The following is a 6,477-nucleotide window of genomic DNA, read 5'->3' as shown; positions in this document are numbered from 1 at the left end:
GTCCCGCCTGATGTGCTAATCAAGTCGGACTGCTCTGGAAAAAAAGGTCATCGGCCGATACAAAGCGAAGACGCAGCTCGGTGGGAATTTGGGAATATGAAGGTCCCGGATTGGCAGAAATGAAGACGCATCTCCAAACAAAGCGCGGTCAATATCCCGGAGAGAGGCCCGCCAGATGAGATCATGGAGCGGCCAAATTTTCATTGCAGACATATTATCAGTATAGGTCACATGAAGCGCCGCCATAGATCATCTGATGCCACAATTTACATGCTATAGAAATCATTTGTGGCGAGCAGAGCTGTCACAACACGGACCGATCATCATCATCATCACTGATCCCAGCAGGCTGCAGGTTGGTTCAATCAGAGGAGTTATCATGTCAGCGTTATCAAGTGATGCAAAGTCACGACTTAACATTATGAGCTGAATGACAGGCTTAATCAATGTTTTAGTGAGGAGTTTCTGCACCACGCCCCCACCCAGCTACACCCACAGACACTAATTAAGGTGTGAACTGTAGTGTAAATGAGCTGTTTGTGGACTGAATCCTTGAACTGGGCTGAACCCGTCTGATACATTACTACATGAATATTAATTCATGTTTTTTTGTGTGGCCAGAAAGACCAACACATTCTCACTCCGACCTCGTCATATTGACGTTTGGTCATGGACTTTCCTCATCCTGATGAAAGGTACCCTAGGTGCGTTGTTTTTTGACGCTCTGGGACACCTTGTCAAGTTCTGCCGGCCTTCTTTCAAAATACACGTTTTCACAGGAAATTTCACATTTACATACAGTCTCTTTCAAGATAAACACACTACATCGGCACAACACCGTGAAATGGCTTTTTTTTGCCACCCAACAACAAACACACAGGTTTAGGAACACAGGTTTTGGCTTTATAATCTTACAGGATGCGAGCACTGCTGTCCCAGGTGAAAGTCGAGCCAGCTCTCACTCCCAAGTCATCAAAATCTGGCGCTTGGGCAGTGATTTGCAGCGTCAAAAACCAACGGAAAAAAAAGGCATCCTTTAAGGTCGGCATGGTATGCAGCTGGTTGCCGTTATAGTTAAATGGCACCCGACAGAGTCAGGGGGAAACGCAAGAACAAAAGTTAAGGCGCTGAAAGTCTGAGAAGGGCTGGCAGGAGGGGTGGTGGATTTGCCTGGTTCCAGACCATAGACCCCGCCCACTCAATCGAGTAGGCTTGCATCTCTGGTCTGACATACTGCAATGAATTTGCGATTTATCTCGTCCAAAAGATGAAAGGACCAATGAAAGCTGGGGGTGGGGGCAGGTCTAGCGATTAGCCAATCAGCGCCACGCTGATGTCAAGCTGTGCGCTGGTGGGTAACTGGTGAGGATAGCAACAATGGCGACTGCTACAGATCCTACAGACCACATTAACGGTGCTATCGAGGTATTTCGCCACTACTCACGTTAATGGAGGACCAAATTAAGGAAGCTGCTAAACTGGATTTAACAGCGATGCAGCTGGGCGTGCACGACGACGGAGACATTTTAAACGGGCAATGCTCGCTTGTTTTCGGCACCCCCGAGGCATGGATACTAATGACGTCAGATTCTGGGTGAGTCGTTGATCTCTACTGATTGGTTAGGGAAAAATCAAATTCCCTCCCCCTTGTAAATCACCTTCAATGGAGGCGATGTCAGACTGAAGGTTCTGGGAGCTTCAGTCTGACACTCAGGCTAGTGGTGGATGGGTAAAACAAACACTGACTTTCACCCAAAAGAGTGGTATTCGTGTTGGATTCTAAAGCCAAACTGTTCTTTTTTCCTAAACCTAACCACGTGTGTTTGTTAAAGGAAAAAAAAAAAGAAAAGTCAATTTGGAGTGTTAATTTTGCCTTAATTTTGAAGGAGACTGTATGTAAATGGTAAATTCCCTGTAAAAACGGAAGTGTATCTTGAAAGAAGAGAACTTGACACGGTGTCCCAGAACATCAACAACTAACGCACCCAGGGTACCTTGTACCTTAATTTCTTTGTGCAACAAATGTACGTGGTTAGGTTTAGAAAAAAACATCATGGTTTGACTCAACATTCATATGAGAAGCGAACACCGACATCCGGGGTGAAAGTCTGGTGTTTGTTGGACCCATCCACCACCTCTCCCACCTGCCCCATGGGGACTCTCCAGCTCCTTAAGTTACGTTGTTTTCTGGCGGCGAGTCTAACTGATGCTGCCCGGCAGCGTATCATACCGCTATGAGAGAATGCCTTTATTAAACGCTGTTTGATGTGACCAGGTGGCGGTATTTGACGATTTCAGAATGAGAATGGGTTGCCCCCGTCTGCGCAACCCAACCTCACCTGTCTGTGCTCACCTGTTTTCTCTGAAAACTTAATGTGTGCTCACCTTTTTCTGATCCAGACGTTCAGGTGGTTCTTCCTGTGAGCTGAATTATCTGTAGGGGTCTCGTCCTCTCCAAAACAAATAGACCTGGTGATTTAAAGCGGTAAGAACACTGAATAAAGCAGTTTCACATAAATAAAATCAGTCTAAAAACATGGTGGCAACCAAGCAGCAACCTCAGAGGCTGATAAGTGACACCAAAGTGGAAGTGCCAAAAACTGCAGTTCCTTGAATGGCCACTTGAGGCTGGCTCCAAAACAGTGAATCTTCATATACCTCCATGTTAAAATGTCCAACTTTACAGCAGAAATAAACATGTTCACAACTTGGTACAAAATGGTTTTGGTCTCTATAGCTAATTTCAACATTTATGACAACTGTACAGGGGGTGAATTTTTTCACAACTCACCCACTGACATTTTATCAGGACCCAAAACATTTAAGGGTGGGCTGCTTTGAGTAACAGGCCGTCTGATGATAGTGTCCTTGGCTTCTCAGTCCAACACATGCTCACTCTGACCTCGTCACATATCAATGTTTGATCATGGACTTTCCACGTTCCTGACATGACGTTAAAGGTACCCTGGGTGTGTTGGTTGTTGACATTCTGGGACACCATGTCAAGTTCTGCCTGTTACATGCATTGTCTTCTTTTAAAATACACTCAGTCAAATCCACCCCTTGCTCCTCCACAGCTCAAACCTCTCGCTCAAACCTGGTCACTTCTGGCTCCAAATATCCAAGATGGCGACGACCGAAATTCAGAATTCAAGGCTTCAAAAAGGGAGTCCACAAACCAGTGGGTGAAGTAATGATAGCTACTCTGATTATTTATACAGCCTATGGGTGCAACATGAATGAGGACCCTCCACCTGCCCGATATAAATGGCTCATTTTAAGGTAACAAACAATTCTTACATTATATTCCATTTCTGCTAATATATCCTAAAATATCTGAATGAAAGTGCAAAAAGAAACAGATTTGTAGGATACCTCAATGGCTTTTACAGAAGGTTACACCAAACAAATGCAGAAAACATTCAGTTTTTTAAGCTATTCATATTAGTAGCAGTTGAATAGAGACGAGTAAACAACCCTGTTCATTTAAAAATGAGCACACCTGGCTAGCTGTGGAAAGTGAGACTTATGGATTGATACAAAAATGTTCCCACTTCAACAGACCATCATGAGGAGCTTTGCAGTGCTGTCGAAACTTCTAAAGAGCCTCTCGTTGGCGGCATGCGGCAGCCTTTAGGTCGATACTGTAGGACAACTCTCTCATTGATGCGGCAGCAGGTGTCCAAGGTTGTTTTTTTTAAAGGATACAACAGTAAATGTGAGAGTAGCAAAATGATTTCCTGCCTGACTGGAGTCTTTTCTGGAATGTTTGTGGCACAAGGTTGACACGGTATAGAAGCAGTTCTCCCAATGGAGATTCATGTCATTTAAAAAAAAAAAAAAAATTAATACAAGGACGAGTATCATTTTGGCTCATAGTGGGTATTTTTTGTATTACTGCTATCAGTGTCCCTCAGAAGAATAATCAGGGCTTACATTGCACCATAAAAGGGATCAAATGGCAGGTAAAGTTCATGTCACAGCAGGAGGATCAGTGGACTTCAATCATGAAATCATTTCACTTAACACGGCTTTCATTTAAAGATCAAATGAAGCAGGGAAGGAATTTCTGCATAATCATATAATATCACAATATAGAAGAGCTTTGAAATCACAGTTTGTCCTTCTGCTTTCCGAGGCCCCTTTGAAAAAGTTGATAATACAGACAATACAACACAGCACACAGATTAACTACATGCTCCCGAGGTGTGTGTCAGGGTCCTGAGACGCCTTCACGCCTCTGTTACACACGCAGCATAATTATAATTATTAGATCAGGCTGCCTGTCAATACATGTTGTCACATTCAGGAGGAAACCTGTTCAAATAACATCGTTCAAGGTCTCTGACTGAAGGCAACATATGACCAACGGTAAGTAACACAATACAGCTGTGAAGGCCACGAGTCTGTATGGAAGCCCGGGGAGGACAAGCGTAAATATGAAAATGCAAGAAATAATTTAGGGATCTTGGCATTGGCTTGTTTTCTTGAGATCATTTCATTCCATGCTAAAGAAAAGCTGAAATTATTTGCCTCCAAATGCAGTAATTAAAATGAAGACCTCTCTGACCCTGTGTAAATTAATCATTAGCCGTGTCTCTTTTGAAAAGATGAAGATATCACAAGGAAGCCAGAAATGTATTCAACTAATGTTTCACACCTGAATAATATATAAACTGTTGTTTACCAAACCTTGACATACCTGACATGTTATTTTACTTAGCGGCTGTTTAAGAAGATATAAAGTCAAAAAAAAAAAAAAAAAAAAAAAAAAGCAGCAGCTGCTTACATTAATAACCGAGAATAAGGCGGATGTTAATTAAAGGTTGACTAAGATTAATTATGAAATGCAAATTGTAATTGAACTTTGGAGATAGCAAGGTGCTCACAGGTTTAGGTCACTCTACAGCAAGACGTGTAAATGTCAAAATATTAATAAAGCTACCATAATTTTTTAAGTCATGTGAAGAGGTGGCTGCCGTGCAGGTGTCCAAGGTCTTGTTTTCATTTTAAGAAAACCCTGCACTCAGTTGCCAGTTTATTAGGTACACCTTGCTTAACCTCATAGAGTCTTATACAACAGTCCTGCAGTTAATCATGAGGGTTATAATTTGTAGTTTATATTTATAGTTTTTGTTAGAACTGTTTCAGAGAGGTTTGATTTTACTTAATGGGTGGTTTAGAAGTTGCAGTTTGTGGTGCTGGTATTTCTCATCTACCCATTTTTAATTTTAAATTGATGTTTCTAGAGCTGTTTCGACACCATCTTTACCAAATGTATATGTCAGAGCTATAATGTGTGAATATAAGTTAATTTAAACATCATACAAAATTAATTTCCATTTTATACGTTATTCTATAAAACTTAGATATTGTATAAAAATGTAAAAGGACCAAAATGCATGTATGTTACATTTCGATGATGACGCTCCCTTTAATTTAGTAATTTACATCATGTGCAGTTTAGTTAAACAGAGAGCTGCATTAGGCAGGGAGTACATCGTTTTTCTACTGTGTGACTGAGTGTAATTTCAACTTTTCAGCAAATGTTTTAAACTATATTACATCTCCTGTCATTTCCGTCAGACTTAAGTTACCATGCCTACAGCTCATTAATGGCTTTCTGAAATTTAGAGGTTAACGCGACAACATCAAACAAGGATGATTATTTTGAAATGCTTTACACAGGGTTTCTACAGCTTAAGGCAAGTTAGATTTATATATTCTTTTAATGGCACTCAATACAATTTAAGACCAATTTTCCAATAACCAGAACTGAAGAAAAAAATAAATACACCGACATCATTTATGTAAGGTAGGAAACAATTTCACCCAAATGTATATTGTAACATGAAACATGACTTTTAGTCTCTTGTCAAAGATACGGGGTCAAACAGAACTGGGAAATACCCAGGAGTTTTCTCAATGATTTTGAGTATCTTACTCTGCATGTGGGATTCCACTGGCTTGAGTGTGAAAAACTTTTGCATAAAATACACTGAGCCTGTCGGGCAGGTAATGACTTCACCATGCTAGTTTGCTAGCAGACAGTGGTTCTCTACTCTGAGCATCCCAGCTGAAAACAAAATATGAGTGTTGTTGATCGCACCATGCTGATTTGTGTGACATTTATGCCAGAAGTATTTGGTAAATTATTTAAAGAAAATAAATGTTACCAATTGTTTTGAGATCTTACAATGCAACGTCAGGAAGAAAAACATTAAAACCCCACTTTCCGCGTTATAGTATTTCTTAAAAGACTTTTGAAAAATTGGTTTCAGACATTTTAATACCCATTAAGACTTCAATGCCTTTTAAGACTTTAAAGGAACCTGCTTAGAATTAGCACGTAGCATGGAGTTGCGATGTAGCTCGGAATACAGTATTTCTAACATTTCCTAAATAATGTATAATAAATCATGAGAGCACAACAAACGCTGGTATCCAATATGGCCATAATGTTTAACCACTCTGAAA

At 40.8% G+C, this 6,477-nt stretch overlaps 1 protein-coding gene across 1 annotated transcript in view; it reads right to left on the bottom strand.

The window, feature by feature from the left end:
* Positions 1–2,341: 2,341 nt before the first annotated feature.
* Positions 2,342–6,477, bottom strand: part of map2k5 (mitogen-activated protein kinase kinase 5) — a 91,012-nt gene continuing 86,876 nt past the window's right edge. Inside the window, exon 23 of the transcript XR_007451222.1 lies at positions 2,342–2,469. The gene's annotated coding sequence lies outside the window, so the exon portion shown is untranslated. The remainder of the gene's footprint in view (positions 2,470–6,477) is intronic.

The sequence above is a fragment of the Epinephelus fuscoguttatus genome, linkage group LG2 (genome assembly GCF_011397635.1).
Source record: "Epinephelus fuscoguttatus linkage group LG2, E.fuscoguttatus.final_Chr_v1".
Taxonomy (NCBI): domain Eukaryota; kingdom Metazoa; phylum Chordata; class Actinopteri; order Perciformes; family Serranidae; genus Epinephelus; species Epinephelus fuscoguttatus.
This window is presented reverse-complemented; position numbering and strand designations above follow the sequence as displayed.